This window comes from Hemiscyllium ocellatum, unplaced genomic scaffold (assembly GCF_020745735.1).
Source record: "Hemiscyllium ocellatum isolate sHemOce1 unplaced genomic scaffold, sHemOce1.pat.X.cur. scaffold_223_pat_ctg1, whole genome shotgun sequence".
Taxonomy (NCBI): Eukaryota; Metazoa; Chordata; class Chondrichthyes; order Orectolobiformes; family Hemiscylliidae; genus Hemiscyllium; species Hemiscyllium ocellatum.
This window is the reverse complement of record NW_026868018.1, coordinates 735,061-752,443: the sequence shown is the minus strand read 5'-3', so window position 1 is coordinate 752,443 and position 17,383 is coordinate 735,061.

Here is a 17,383-nt window from a genome sequence, read left to right as displayed (position 1 = left end):
GAAGCTGGTGGGAATGGCTACCTGTTTCAGATGGAAGGTATTGTGGCTGCTGTTGTGGATTGTGAGTAACCTGACGTTCAGTACGGGTTCACACGCTGACTGCACAATAACGTGGGGAGAGTTCATTTAGGCATATAAACTATTAGGAAGGCCACGTTAGACTGATGAATGGTCTGTCTAAGTTCAAATAATGCTGATCTTGTTCATGTTGATCTTGTCTAGTTCACGTCCCTGTTCAGTGTAACCTGTATGCCTTACTCTTTCAAGTCTATTTCCACCCTATGATCTCTCTGGCCATGCTAATTATGATCTGCCTCCACTGCTCATAAATAAAGTGTTTCTCTGTACTGAGGTACACGTGACAATAAATCAAACCAACCAATCCTTGGTAAAGTGTGGAATTTCTCACCCTGTCAATGTCTCTTTTGGAAGTAAGTGATCGCTGCCTCTCCTCGTGTTTAATGTCACCGTTTCTTCATCTCTCGCAATTGTCCTCATTAAACACTCAGCTTCTTCACTCTATCCTCATGATACCATTGCCCGTGTCTGTGGTAAGGAGAACATTCCTTACAAAGGAGATCAAATCCCAACCACGCTCTCAGCAAGGCCCTACAACAGCAGGAAGATGGCATTACTTATGTATTTGAATAATCTTACAATGAAGGACAGCATACCATTGACTGCACCCATTACTTACACAGGGTTTGCTTCGGAGCAGTCAGCATAGACTTGTGACTGGGAGATCATGCTTCCTAAATTTGTTAGAGTTCTTTGATGAAGTGACCAAGAAGGTTGATGAAGGCCGAGCAGTAACCATAGTCTCTATAGATATCAATGAGACCTTTGATAAGGTTCCACATGGCAGGCTGCTCTGGAGAGTTACATCGCGTGGAATGCTGGGGAACCGTCCAATTGGATACACAGTTGGCTTGATGGTTGGAAGCAGAGGTTTTAGAGGAAGGACGCTTGTCAGACTGGAGGCTGGGTCTATTGCTGTTTGTTATCTATGACTTGGGTGAGAATGTACAAGGCATGATTAGTAAGTTTACAGATGACTCTAAAATAAGTGGGAACATGATAAGTGAGGAAGTTTATCAGAAATTGCTGCAGGACCTTAATCAGGTGGGGAAGTGGGCCGAGAAATGGCAAATGGAATTTAATATAGATGCGTGATGTCTTGCATTTTGGAAACTCAACTCAAGGTAGGAGTTGCACGGTGAATGAAAGGGCCTTAAGGGGTGTAGTGGGCAGAGAGACCTTGGCGTTCAGGTGCATGGTTCCCTGAGAGTGGAGTCACAAGTAGACAGGGCAGTGAAGAAGGCTTTTGGCACACTGACCTTCATCAGGCAGGACATTGAGTATGGAAGTTGGGAATTTATGTTGCAGTTACAGAGGACTTTGGTAAGGCCGCACTTGGATTATTCTGTTCAGTTTTTGTCACTTTGTTATAGGGAGCATTTTATGAAATTAGAAAGAGTGCAGAATACATTCCCATGGACGTTGCCAGGGCCCAATGGTCTGAGTTATAGGGAGAGGTTGGACAAGCTAGAACCTTTTCTATAGAGTGTAGGAGACTGAGGGGGGACCTTATAGACCTGTATAAGATCATGAGGAGTATGGATAGGGTTAATGCTTTCAGTCTTTTTCCAAGGTGTAGGGAATCGAGGATGAGATGGGATCAGTTTGAGGTGAAGCAATAAAAGGGAACCTGTGGGGCCACTTCTTTTCACAGAGGCTAATACGTGGATGAGCTGCCAGCCGATGCGGTTGAGGGGGGAACATTAACAACATTTCAAAAGCATTTGGATAAATATGTGGATAGGAAAGGACTGGAAGGATATGAGCCAACTGCAGGGAAATGGGCTTAGTGTGGATGGACATTTACAAGGTGGAGTCGAACCCCTCTGTTCATTCAAACCAAACACCCAGAAAAGCTCACCTCACCTTGTAATCTGTTAAAATATGAGTGACACAGATCTCCTACAATCCACTATTTAAACAAAAATTCACAAATTAGTTTGTTAACTTTAATAGTGAACACTAAACAACAGCTGTTCACAAATACAAGCCCTTCTTTTCTTTGCTACTTACTATCTGTTTCCAACTCTAAAAATATGCTGTTCCTACAACCCACATATTAAACATTACAATCTCAAGACCACACAGTCTCTATGTTCCTCGCTGTGTTCACTCTTCCAGCTGCTGATCTCCGTGAGTCACATTTTGTTTTACTGCAAGTAGGTTTGTCATGAACATGTATCTTTGGTAGAGATGGCCAGTTAGCACTCCTGCTCTGCAGCAGTTACTCTGCTCTTGGATGGCAGTACCTCTCTCTCTAGTGTTCAAAATGCCGAGTGGATTTACTGCCCGTGATACAATAATTCTCATAAATTGATTGTTTTCCAGCTGTCCAAACAGTAGTATTCTAATTCAGTTGGCTTCTGTTATCCTGAGCATTATTCAAACTTCTAATACGTCATCCCCACCTGCTTCACTCTATGCTGTGTTCTCTTCAGGTGCTGTTTAGTTCATTCACCTACTCGGTCTAATCTCTCCCTCAGCTCACATATATAATCCAAGTGTGAGATCTCCGACTTCGGTCCAGTCAATTTAGATTTAATTAAATTCAAAGGATTTCACTTCATGTACGAAGATTAAATCAAACGAAGTAAATGGAGGAGATTTATTTGGGGCATCTTCGATGATAAGCAATTTTGCTGGGACACCTTTATCCCAATCATTTGGCCAATCCTGACAGTACGCTGTTAACTTAGTCTTCAGTGTCTGATGCTAACTTTTCAATGCTCCCTGGGATTCAGGATGGGACGCACTTGATTTGAAGTGCTGTATGCCTAAGCTATCCATGACTTCCTTAAACAGCTGAGGGGTAAAAGGAGACCCTTGGTCTGACTAAGTCTCTCTGCGGAGCCCACAGCGAGTAAAGAAAGCTACCAACTCCTCTACCTCCCTTTTTGCCTTAACACTCCATAATGGAAATGCCTGTGGAAATCTGGGAGAGACATCATTATGGTCAGCAAATAATGGTTTCCATTTTTATTATAGAAAGGGGAGCTCCACAATTAATCAGAACCCACGTGAAAGGCTCTTCAAATGCAGGAATTGGCAACAAAGGTGCTGGTTATTATTGCCTGTGACTTACCGACCATTTGGCACGTATGACATGGAAAACAAAAATTAACCACGTTCTTGAGCATTCCAGGCCACTCAAAATGCTTCTGCACCTTCGCCTGAGTCTTCCGTATGCCTAGGTGACCACCTGCAGTTAGTTTGTGTGCTACCCGTAACACGGTATGCTACCAAACGCTCTAGTGCATTTTGGCTCATTTCCCTTCTGCACTAACCTACCGTTGTTCTCCACATTCAGGGTTTCCCTGCACCGTGACATTACACAGGGTGTCAGTTACCTGAACATCAACTCCTTTGGCTTTTTCTTCCGTTTTTCCTTCCTGCTGTAACTTATGACAGTGGGATGTTGTTACTACACAGTCTGGAAAATTCCTGGCTATATTTCTTTAAACTCCTCAGTTCCCTAGTTTTCCTTTGACTTCTCCACCATAAGAGGTCTCTCCCACCTTGGATCCTATTAAATCGTTCACTAGAACAACCTGTATTCCTGGAACTGACACTCTGTCACTCACTCTCACTGTTACTTCCCCAATCCTGATTTGGCACTCCAATGTGATGTTTCTGTCCCCAACCTGGATTTCTGTCCCAATTCCACAAATTATCACACTCTTGAGTAACACGTCAGAAAGAGTGAAAATCCTTCCATCTCTTGCTATTAGGGGCTGAGAGAAAGTGAGCACTGTAAATGGTGGAGATCAGAGTTGAAAAGTGTGGGACTGGAAAAGCACAGCAGATCAGGCATTTTGCGGGAGGCAGGAGAGTTGACGTTTCAGGCATAAGTCCTTCATCAGATAAGTGGGGTGGGGGTAATAGAGGGGAAGGGGGCTGAGAACTAAATAGGAGGGTGGGGGTGGAGATGCGTGGAAGGTAGTTTGCAAGGCGATAATAGATGCAGGTGGCGTGTGATGGCGATAGGTCAGAGAGGAAGGTGAAGTGGATAGGTTGTAGGACAGCTGGACCCCTCAAACTGTACAGCATCAACATCAACTTCACCAATTTCCAAATCTCCCCTCCCACAACCTTATGCCAGATCCAACCATTCACATGAGCACCACCCTCTTGAACGGTCTTAATTATCCATCGTCCTTCCCACCTATTCACTCCACCCTCCCCTCCGACATATCACTATCACTCCCACCGACATCTTCCTATCGCCCTCCCAGTGACCCTCCCGCGATTCCAGCTCCTATCCTCCTATTTATCTTTCAGCCCCCTTGTTCCCCTGCCACATCCCTGACGATGGGTTTATACCTGATATGTAGATTGTCCTGCTCTTCAAATGCTGCCTGATCTATTGTGCTTTTCTGGCACCTCACTTCTCAACTATTAGCGACAAAGCAGATCCCGTATCTCAAAAACTTATAAATTATCATCCTTCCCCGCACCCCTCCCCACCTTCTTAGTAAACTTTATCCACAGAGGCGAATTCTTTATAGAGACCAGGCACTGACTCTGTACCGAGGCTGTGCACTCTCCTACGCAGGGTCTCATTTACCAGTTTCACTAATGCCACCGGCTTAGCCTCTTCTACCACATCTTTTCCCAAAGTGTCTTCCTTTAACCCCCAGCACGGTGTGTCCAAGCTTACTGCAGTGAAAGCTTTTTTTTTATAGTGCCTTTCTTAAACCATCAGCACTGTAATAGTATGTGTTTCACTCCCTAATAGTGAGAAAACCATAGGCCTTTCACCTCCTTGGGCTTCTTTTTTCACCTGTAGTAAACTATTGTGCGCTACTGCTCGCTTTGTAATGTGTGATCACGCCTTCTCCCAGTTTCTATGTTCACAGCATGAAAATCCTCCCAGAAGCTAAATTTCATCACATGCCCCAATGCATATTTACCTGCCGTTTCTGCTGTGCTTCTCACTTCTTGAACTTTATATTCATTCACATGATTTTTTACCATCTCTGGAAGTGAGTCTTTAAACTCCTCCAGCAGAATAATCTCCCTTCGAGCCTCACAGGTCTTATCCATTTTTAAGGCCAGCACCTATCTATCAAAATGAATGTGTTTAATTGTTTCCAACTCAACATACGCCTGACCTGGTTCCGTCTCTATCTTTCTGAACCTCTGCCTATATTCTTCTAGTACCAATTCATAACCAACCAAAATAGCCAGTTTGACATCTGCATAATCTCTTGACCTCTCATCTGCCAGTGCTGCAAGTACCTCACTCCGTGCCTTCCAGCGTAATCTGAATGAGCATTACCCACAAGTTCACTGGACACACCATCTGCCAAGCCATTTTGTTTTTCAAATGAAATAAAAATAGATATTGACATTTTTCTCACTGAAATATGACAATGTATTATCATAGCTGTATACATCCCTTCATCTCTATCCTGTTAATTTAACTTTCTTGCCTAATTCCCAACTTCCGAAATTCAAATTCTCTCTCTCTCTTTTCCTCTCTTTCCCTTTCCCTTGGTTCTCTGTCTGTTTCCTTCCCTATTTTCACCTTCTAACTCCAGTTGCCAGATTTGCAATTTAAGTGTTTTCTAACCCTACTGCAGTTGCCTGTTTCTCTGACACACCAACGTGCTTGACCATCTCCGTTACAATTTCAGCTTTCCTTTTGTCCCTGGTTAAACCCAATTCCAACCTATTTGCTAATTCTAAAAATATTCTTTCCTCTGACTTTGTAAACTTCCTTGGCAAACTTGGGAACCTCTTTAGTAATGTTAAAAAACAATTCTTTCACTTTTACTTTAATCAACCAGAAGTTAACAAAATTAAATGAATTTTCGCAACGGTTTTATTTGAAGATCCAGGTCACTAATTGCAGTGAGTTGGAATTTGCTGGGACCTTTTGTACCATAAATCTGTTCAAGTCGGTCCAGGTCCCCAGATAGGCCCCAAACTGTTATGACATCAATGGCGAACCCCTCTGTTAATTAAAACCACACACCCAGAAAAGCTCACCTCGCATCATAATCTGTTAAAACATGAGCGATAGAGAACTCCTAAATTCCACTAATTAACGAAAAATAACAATTTATATGTATGCAAGTTAGCCCACTGAGCATGAATATTTGTTTTCAGACGTTTCTTCATCATGATTAGGTGACATCATCAGTGAGAGTCTCCGCTCAAGTGCTGGTGGTATGTCCCATCTCTCTATTTATGGGGTTTTCTTTCTTAAGGTGGATGATGTCATTCCCGGCTTTTTTATTACAGGAGAAGGTAGATAGGATCTAAATTGATGCATTTGTTGATGGACTTCTGGTTAGAATGCCATTCCTCCGGGAACATCCTTGCATGTCTTCGTATGTGCGTGTGTTGTTCCAGTCAAAGTGATGCCCTTCTATGTCTGTATTATGGAATAGAGTGATAGTGGATCATGTCTTTTGGTGGCCAGTTGGTGTTCATGTATCCTGCTCACACGACAACAGGACCATTTCAATGGCAGGAAAATGATTTTGTATACACTGTTTAATCAATATGTGAGTGTATGCAGATATTTTTCATATGTGCACAACACATTCTAAATGAACAACGGAGACAGTTACTGAAAAAATGATGCACATGATGTATAAAATGTATAAAACTTTATTTGATGATCATCTAATGTGATATGTTCCCCTTCTCGCAATGTTCCCTCCTTTTCTGGAATTCTCTACTCTCATTTCTCATTCTTATCAGGTTGTGCATTATACATTCTTTTTTCTGATGTCCCAACTTATTTCAGTTAATCCCCTTTCTACTGGGACTTCACTATATTGGCCTGCTGGGTTCTTTCCAAAGCTAGTGTCTGTCATATTATTGGAGATTAAAATTCTGGTATCAGACCCAGCATTGGAACATATTACTCTGTTGTAAATGCACTGTAAAAAGGACCACAGCACACAGGAATTGCCAAAACATTGAGGGATGTGCATCCATTTCTTTCAACAATCTAGTTTACTCATTTTTCACATGTCCCCATCTATATCCTCTCTCACATTTTCTCTTTGTATCTAGTCAAGAAATTTGCCAATTATTCTTGATGTCCCATCTCGCAAAACACCTTCTTTTGAATTATGTCTATTGCTCTCTTCTTGATGTAATGTGATTATAATTGAGCAATGTCACTACAAAGACATGAGGGAGGAGCTGGCGAAAGTTAGTTGGAAGGGGAGCCGAGCAGGGAAGACCAGGGAGCTACAATGGCAGGAATTTATGTTGGATAATTCGGAGGATATGAGAAATTCTCCCAAAAAAGATGAAACATACTCATGGGAGGACAAGGCAGCCATGGGTGATAAGGCATCAAACCAAAAGAGAAAACATACAATGTGGTGAAGATTATTGGGAATCTAGAGAATTCATTGGCTCTGAAACTACATCAGGCTGGCATCCCTGACACTGCAGAGTTCTTATTCATTGTCAGGGAGAGAAACAGAAGGAAACACATTCAACTTAAACCCAGAAGATGGTATTACTCAAGGGAAAAGATTCAGATGAATTAAACAATTGAATTAAAATCAGTTAAATGTTTTTACGGAATGTGTCAGATTGGAAACATGACCTCAGAAGAATGAGAATATGAAAATGCAAGTATTTCCATATCAGAAACCAGAGTAGGTCACTGAGTACAGGGCTGATGTGTGAATGAGTCTCGATGTGAACTCAGGGACAGAGAGCAGAATTGCATTTCAGATATTGCAGCTCCAAACTGCGTATTTATGTAGTGCTGTAGAACACAGCAGCACGAGAAGCAGAACACCATTCAACCCCCATCTGCAATATCTTCCCTAGGGATAATCTCCTCAGTCTGTCATTACAATCAACATGATCTATGTTTCAGTAAAGCCTAATGGGGTTCTGTTTAAATACGCTCAGGCATTGTGTAAATTTGATGAGAAGGATGGGGAAGCCTTTTTAATTTCATTTGAGAAAGTGGCTAAACAAATGCATGATCAGTGACCATGTGGATTTAGTTCATCCACACAGAGCTGGTAGGTATTTGCATCCCGATCAGTGGAGGTACCTGGCCAGTATGAGGAGGTGAAGAAAGCCATCTGAAGTGCATACGAGCTTGGGCCAGAAGCCTACAGATAGCGTTTCTGGAATCTAAAAACAAACTCCCTCGTTAAGCGTGCATTGAGTTTGAAAAAATCAAACAAAGTAATTTTGAAAGGTTATAGAATGGCATTAAAAACAGAGGAAAGCTATGGCACTCTTAGAGAGGTTCTTATTTTGGAGAAGTTCAACAATTCACTTCCTGCAGTCGTGAGAACTCGTGTGGAAGAGCAGAGAGAAACAATGGCAAGATTAGAAGCTGAAATGGCTGATGATGATTGGGTTCAGAAATCAAAGTTTGGTTTCTGTGAGAGATGGAGAAGAATGTGCGAGATCTTCTTAATACATATACCTGTGAGAGTAAGGTTTACCGGCATAGGCCAGGAATAGCAGGTGAAGGATTTTCAGCATTAAGAGGTACAGAAGTATGTAATTCTTTTATTCTGAGACATGAGGAGCTATGTTATTCAGAAGGACTATTGGAGAGATGAGGAGTGTTCCATTATGTAACGTGTGGTTGGAGCATCCAGTGCAAACATCAACAGATTTATTCCACAATGGGGAAGGAAGACTTGAGCTTGGTGTTGACGTTACAACATTTCAGCATTTAAATTGTGAATAACATTCAGGAGACAAATCTTTATGACTGATCGTGACCCCTTAAAACGTTTGGAGACGTTCAGGTGAAAAAATGCCAGTCTGTTTCGATTGAGCTTATTATTGATGACATTCAATTTGAAATTATACAGGTGACAGGGTGAGAAAACTAAGTTTTGGCACATTCTGGAGACGTGGACGAAGAAAGACAAAGGTATTCTGTGGCAGGAGTAAAAGGACTGAAATCGAATCTCGTTGTGAACATTTATATGCTCAGAGTCAATATTATATATATAAATGCATTGCAGTCATAGAATCACAGAGTCATAGAGATGCACAGCATGGAAGCTGACACTTCAGTCCAACCCGTCCATGCTGACCAGATATCCCAACCCAATATCCTCCCACCTGCCAGCACCCAGCCCATATCCCTCCAAACCCTTCCTATTCATATACCCATCCAAATGCCTCTTAAATGTTGCAATTGTTTCAGCCTCCACCAAATCCTCTGGCAGCTCATTCCATACACGTATCACCCTCTGCATGAAAAAGGTTGCCCCTTAGGTCTCTTTGATATCTTCCCCCTCTCACCCTAAACCTATGCCCACTAGTTCTGGACTCCCCGACCCCAGGGAAAGATTTTGCTTATTTATCCTATCCATGCCCCTCATAATTTAGTGAACATTTATAAGGTCAACCCTCAGCCTCCGACGCTCCAGGGAAAATAGCTCCAGCCTGTTCAGCCTCTCCCTATAGCTCAAATCCTCTAGTCGTTGTAAATCTTTTCTAAACCTTTTCAAGTTTCACAACATCTTTTCGATAGGAAGGAGACCAGAATTGCCCGCAATATTCCAACAGTGGCCTAATCAATGTCCTGTCCAGCCGCAACATGACATCCCAACTCCTGTACTCAATACTATAACCAATAAGGGAAAGCATACAAAACACCTTCTTCACTATCCTTTCTATCTGCTACTAATAGAGGAAGATTAGCAGGTCTAATATGAATCTATCCTTGTATATTGATAGATCATTTTATTAAAGGTGGAGTTCTGAGGATCCTATCACTATAAAAAGGTTATTTCTCTTCCCTTTTTTCAAGAGAGGTTTTTAAGGCACAGGTGTGGAACTGCTGTCTGAAAACAGTTTAAGTAAATAACTGAGGAGGCCTTTAGGTTTTAGTAAAACGGTGGTAACAATGGAAGGGCAGTGGCCAGCTCTCCCAGAGCAGGGTTTCTCGTTTTGTTTTTGGGTGCAGCATTCAGAAGCTGTTGGAGATCTCACAAAGGTTAAAAGTTTCAATACATGATCCCCAGCTGCTTTTCTCTCTGAGATGGTTGTTGATGTTGATTTTTCCTGGATCAAAAAACTGCATGTAAGAATCTGTATTTGAATTTATCTTTGTGCCAAGCAGTGTATACCAAGAAGGTAAGGTATCTATTGTTTGTGTAACTGTTCCAACATATAAGCTCTCCCAAAATTTTCTTTGATTGTATTTTAACTAAAGCATTTGAATAGATTATACTTGGCTTAATGTTGAGTGCTTTGACCAGTCACAACATATCTGGAAAATACACTTCACATTTCTCTTTCAAATAAGGAATGGTTTGGGTCGAAGTGGCCTTCTTAAAATATTTTGCGGGGATCTGGTGTGGCCCACAATATTTGTAGCTGAGGGGTTTCTGACTGACTCCTGTTGTTGAAAAGTTAGTGGAGTTGCTGGGGATGGTTTGCTGGAGCTTTTGCTGTGAGTTGCCTCAGACATTCAGTGAGACTGGAGGATATGGTGACCCAACTTTGGATGGAGCATCGGGACTATGGTAACAGTATTTGGGTGTGTAACATGAACACCAAATGGAACAGAGGCTGCAGAGAGGGGAAGCTCTGAAACCACGGAGTGAGTGTGTGTTGGGAAAGGGATCTGCTGTATCCACCCGGGGTTTTCCAGGAACAGCTTCCGAAGCTACACTTAACCCAGGAACAGAGTGTTGAGGGGATCTGGACTGAACAAGGAGCTGGTCACAGAACGGTGTCACCTTCTTCAACACGACCTGCAGCTTCACGCCAGGGTGAAGACAGTGCTGCCGGTGGCTATTAGGGTCGCAGATTCATTCAGCTTCTGTGATCCGAAACTTTCCAGGCCGGAGTCTGCGACAGCTCCATCATCTCCTAGTATCTCAACATCAATGTCGCCATTCGGTGATGGAGGATGTATATGGTGGATGAGGTCAATACATTCCCTCTCCCTCAGCGGGAAGCTGCCATGTGTATCCTTACTTTCTCAGTATAGTGAGATTCCCGAAGGTGAACATGGTATCTGCAGAGTAGCCATTACATGGGCAGAGGTAGAGGAACTGAAGGAGCTCTCACTCTATCAATGTTCCAGTGTGCCCATGCACAATACATTATGTTGGTGAATACCCCTGTCCTGAAAGCAGCCATAGTTCCTTCATTCAGAAGCAGGCAGCCATTCCCATCGTCTACGGGTCTCCATATAGAAAGGAATAATTGTATCTTGGATAAAGGCCGTCCCCTTGATACACGTTTCGAAACACCATCCCCATCATCAACCAACCACATCAAAAGTATTCCATGTGTACGGAGAGCAATGTGGTCACTTGGATTGTCAATGAGCAGACGATCTGGGATGGAGCAAAACCTTCCATGTCTGAACGGGTCTCCGTGAACCCCCCAGTACACAGTATCACGAAGTCCTGTAATCCCTCTCCATTTCAGTAACTTACTGCCTTCCATTATTCCTGTAAATGAAATTACAGGTTATATTATGTTGTATTGCACCTGCCAAATTATTATTCATTGCCTTTAACTTTCTGTATCTATTTGCAGACACTCCACCCGCTCTTGATAATTTAATCTCTTGCTTATCCAAGCGACATCACCAAACGCAGTATCTGGATATCTGTTCCAACCTCCTGATCATTGATGTAGATTGTAAATAGTTGAGGCCCCCGCACTGGTCACTGTGTGAATCCACTGGTGACGTTCTGACAAACTGATTAAGACTGACTTATCCAGAGAGCCTGCTTCCTGTTTGATAGACAGTCCTCCCTCTATACTGTGTATCACGGTCGAAAGGCTGAGTATGGACGAGGAGCATCAGTCAGGAATCCAACCCCTCGAAACTGCTCCGCCATTGAATACAATCATGGCTGATGTTATCGCGGCCTCTGTTCCACTTTCCTGCTATCTCTCCATCCTAAGATACTTTCTTTGCAGGAATCAGTTGAGGGAACTACCTCTGAGCTCCTTCCAATGTAAAAATACACTTTCTTCACTGAATGGAAAGAAACCTTTACACACTACTCCAATGTGATCTCACTAAGATCCTGTACAGAGGCAGCAAAAAAATTACCAGGCTGCTGAAAGGTTCCCACCCAGTTCAGAGCAATCTCAGCTCTCTAGAGTAATACATATCATTGTTTAAAATCATTGTCCTCCTCTACTCCACATACATAACGGGAGATCTGGAGAAAATTTCACAATAATGCTTGAGAAGAGCATAGATAACGTGGCAAGATGACCTCTAACATTAATTTTAATTAGAATCTGACCATAGGGGAGGTGTCAGAGTGCTGGAGAGCAATTAACACGATCCCACTTCACAGTAATCATGATTTGGAAATGCTGGTGTTGGACTGGGGTGTCCAAAGTCAAAAATCACACAACACCAGGTTATAGCCCAACAGGTTTAATTGGAAGCACAGTAGCTTTCGGAGAGCCGCAACTTCATCAGGTGATTGTGGATAACAAAATTGTAAGGCACAGCATTTATAGCAAAAAATTGTATTGGAAAGGGTTGCTCATCCTCACAATCCTCCTCATCCACCTTCTGTGTCAACTTTCCTCTCTAATTACTAACTTTTGAAGTTGAAAATCTCTGGTTTTCTTCTCTCTCTTTCTCTCTTTCTTCTTCATTTCCTTTTCTTTTATTTCTACTTCTCATTTTAATCTAAGTGATTTCAATTCCTTCTCATGTTCACGGTGCCTCATTTGAAATTGAATTCCAGCCATTTCCAAAGAGTCTGATGACGGTTCCACCAAATGTAATTGCCGAGCTATCGCTGTAATTATCTCTCGTTTTCTCACAGATAAACACAACCCCAAGTTCAGCTTGTCTGCCAATTCCTCCAGCTTTGCCTTCATTACCTTTTGTATAACACAGAACTTCACTTCTTCCACACCCAGAGAACTAGCAGTGACTGAAAAAATCTTTATACACAAAACACGTTTTAAACCAACCGAATTCAACATCCGGAACAACTACCATACGTGACTTTTGAACCCAATAGTCTTCGTTGCATACTCTCCAGTTTCTGCATGAGAGTATTCTGGATGCTCTGGTTTACTCCCACAATCTACAGATGTGCATATCAGGTGAATTGGCCATGCTAAATTGTTTGTAGTTTTCAGAGATGTGTGGGTTAGATGCCTTAGTCGGGGTAAATATGTCATAATTGTGTAGAGGAATGTTTCTGGGTAGGTCACTCCTCGGAGGGTCGGTGTGGACTTGTTGGGTCAAATGGCCTGTTTGCACATTGTGGGGATTGTAATTCAAACCCAATTTGGTGTTATCGATTTAGAACCAGACAAGAGTTCGCAGTTAGACCAACCAGACTGCCTCAAACTATTTCAAGGAAGTCGCTTGGATGCCAACATCTTCTTATTTTAAAGGCTGATGCGAAGTGGAAATTCCAGATATGATGCTACTAGCCAAACCACTCACCATCAATTAAAACACAATATATGTAAACACTCTAATGAAAATCCATACAAAATGAAGAGGATTTTAGAATAACGTATCTATTGGAAACCTTAACCGAACAGTGGATACAAAACCTTCTACAAATGAATTGTTCCAATATACTAACATCACCTAAACACACCCCATGGTAACAAGGAGCATTCAGACATGCAGTTTTCCAATCCAGGAGGAAACAGCATCAAGTGAAGCTTCAGAGAGAATAGCAGTTAGGGATAATTTACTAAAACTTTCAACCCTTCTGGGACACAAGCACCTCATGACTTACAGCTATAAGAAAAAAAACTAGAAAGACTGGACTATGCGAGCTGGCCATTGTTACTACTATTTATTAAAAACCCTAAAACCCTAAAAGTTATTTACTTGAGCCGTTTACAGTAGGCAGTTTGGACTTTAAGATCTCTTGTTAAAAAAAGAAAAAATAATCTTTTTTTAAAGAAAAATGTCACAGCATTGTCAGACAATTTAGATGCCTGGTCCTTTAGTGAATGGGCTTCCCCGTGTTACTGATCGCAAGGTCACCTGAGTTGGCAAACACAGGTACACTCCAAGTTACAAGGATGTGTCGCATAATTTCTGAAACACACCTGTCCATGGGCCATCACATGGGACATACCGGGAAGTGAAAAACAGCCTGACACACATTTCACTGTTTCTGAGCTACACAGTGCCAGCAATCGATATACTACAGAGCCAAAACCCAAGGCAAGGGAAAGATACAGAGGGACCGAGATTCACAGTAAAGACAGGAACAGACAGTTAATTAACTGGGAGGAGGTTGTGGAAATATACGGAAAAAGACAGAGCAGTGGGACTAACTGGAGAAGTGAGGTATTCGAGAGTAAAATTACAAGAATGAGAACATTGAATAAAGGCATTGTCAGATCAGCTGAAATGATTTGTTACATCATATTCTGAATCTGCTTGACAGAACACCACAAACAACATAAACTGGGACAAGATGACAGCCCAGCATGGAGAGCTGTGTAGACCATGCTAGTGTGTTGCTCAGTAAACTGCACCATCTGCCCAGCATAGAGAGCATGTGCTAACTATACTCGCATCAGATTACTGTCTCCAATGGGAATGCTTGCTCTCTCTGCGTGTGTGTGTGTGTGTCATCAGAGACTGAGGGAGAGTGTGTGCGTGTGCGCGATTGGCGTGGTTGAATGCGAAACTTATTGTTTGAGAAGGAACACACATGGAGGAAACTATTTTAAATACGACCAACTGGCAGGCGTTTTGTTAATCAACAGAGAGAGAACGAGAGAATATTCATGGACAGATGAGGCAAAGTGTTTGAAAATGTTAAAATAAAGGCATTGCCATAAAAATAGCAATATATATCTGCGTGAACATGAATGACAGATGGATGGGAGGTTGGTGTGTGTTCGAATCAGATTTGCTTCAACAGGTTTGAAGTCGGGAGTGTCAGCAGCAGATTGTAGACAATAGACAATAGACAATAGGTGCAGGAGTAGGCCATTCAGCCCTTCGAGCCTGCACGCCATTCAATATGATCATGGCTGATCATTCCTAATCAGTATCCGCTCCCTGCCTTATCTCCATAACTCTTGATTCCACTGTCTTTGAGAGCTCTATTCAACTCTTTCTTAAATGAATCCAGAGACTGGGCCTCCACTGTCCTCTGGGGCAGAGCATTCCACACAGCCACCACTCTCTGGGTGAAGAAGTTTCTCCTCATCTCTGTCCTAAATGGTCGATCCGTATTTTTAAGCTATTAACTTCATTAAGACTGTATTTTATAACTCAAGTTTCAAACAGGAGATGGAATAAGCCAGTGAGATACATTGTGGAGTGGTGAGTATTTCAAGTTAGAAATGGTCAGGGCATGGTGTCAGGTATCAGCTCATGATCAAAGGGATCTCCCACAGTTATGACTCATCTGCTTCAGCCGCAGATATTGGCCAGGCATGGGATGGAAACACTGGAAGGAAGTGGAGCTTGTAACCAAAACAGTAGACAGTGACCTCCATGCTCTTAATATTTAAATAACAAAGGCAAAGATACAGTATATGCGGTTATCCGCTGAAACTAAGTAGGTCAACACAGAGACCCATGAGTAACATTGCCAGAGCAGAGGGAGGCAGTAATTGAACACCTTCATTGATGTAGTTAACAATGGTCTGGAGAGTGAATATCTGGATTCAGAGTTTCAACAGGAACAATAATAGCGGGTAGAAGTGTAGAATATATCAAAGAACAGTAATACAGTCATAACTAGTTTATGGAAAAAAATGGATAGTGACACTTACCAGGAACACCAACGATAGCCAGGAAGGGATAATAAAAATACTGAATAATGCGAAGAGTGTAATAGATCCGCCATGATAATGACAACCAATAAAATGCAGAAAGATACCAAATATAATTGGATAAACCCCTGCCTATTGTTGGAACATTCCAGACTAATGTTCTCAGGTTCTGATCTCTCCTCCCCCTCTCTCTGGATCTGCCGATCCCTGTCAGTGCTGTCGGTGATGGTCCCGCTCATGTTATGTGATAACACATTGTACGGCGGCCAATTATCATTAAAAGATGGAAACCCTCCATTGGAATAATTAGTATCCATCGAGACTGGCATTAATCACAGTCACTGAACAAATAGGATCAGTTAACCAGTTCCATACATCACTTTTCATATCACTATAAAAGTGAACATTTACTGGTTTTGGATGGAATGGATGAGGGTGCTGAGAGATGGACCATAAATCTTTCAATTTTTATTTCTTTTTCCTTGCATACGAGATTATTAACAGAACACTGCAGGGGTCTATATGTGTTCCACTCTGTTTATGAAAGTAAGCAGTTATAAAATAACAGATCGGCTACACAAAAAAACAATGTCTGCTGGGCAAGTTTCTAGATGCCTTAACCTACAGTATGATACTTATTGACCAGTGTGAGGATACGCTGGGTTTTCAAGTCCTTTCATAACCTTGAGACAGAGCACTGAGACTGCTGCTCAGGAACAGGCCGAAGCAATTCTGTCCCTATGGGTCTCTTGCACAGGGATAGGAGAAGGCCATTCAGTCCATATTAGCCTGTTGTTACTTGAAAAGGTGCAGCTCTGGAATATTAGCGCATTTGGCCAACAAAATCATTCAAAATAAAAGATTTTGTCGCTGCAGCTGTATGAGGTCTCACTGAAAGGGCACCTGGAGTTCATTGTTTCTGTAAATGAGAAGGGATGGACCTCCATCAGATACAGTTTATTGGTTTCTCGTAATCCAGGGGTTGATGTGTCATTTAATGTCTTGCGGCTGCTATACAGGGACAGGAGGATCCCATGCAGCCTCTCGAGCCTGTTACAGAGGAGCAGGAAGTGTTTATTTAACATTTCACGACTGTAACGCGTAAATATTACGTTTAAAGTAGTGGTGGAATAGGAAAGACCTGATGTAAACAATAAAGTTCTAACTTTGAACAAGGCCAATTTTGAAAGTGTTAGTCGAGTCCTGTGAAAGGCTAATTGGAATACCCTATTCACAGGGAAAGGGATGGTTGTAAAATGCAAGGCAATCAAAACTTGGTTTCAGAGAGTCCAGAGCCAACGTATTCCCATTAGTGAGAGGGGCAAGGCTGGTGGGTGCAGGGAGTGCTGGATGGCTAGATATATTGATGATCTGGTCAAGGTAAGAAAGGAGGCATATGTCAGGTAAATAGAACTGAAATCAAGTGGATTCCCAGAGGAGTATAAGGGCAGTAAGTGTATAGTCAACGGGCAAATCAGGCCAGAAAAATGTGAACACAAGTTGGCTTTAGAAATAGGGTTAACGAGGTATTGAAGAAATTCTACAAATCTTTTCTTGGCAAAAGATTAACTAGGGAGAGAGT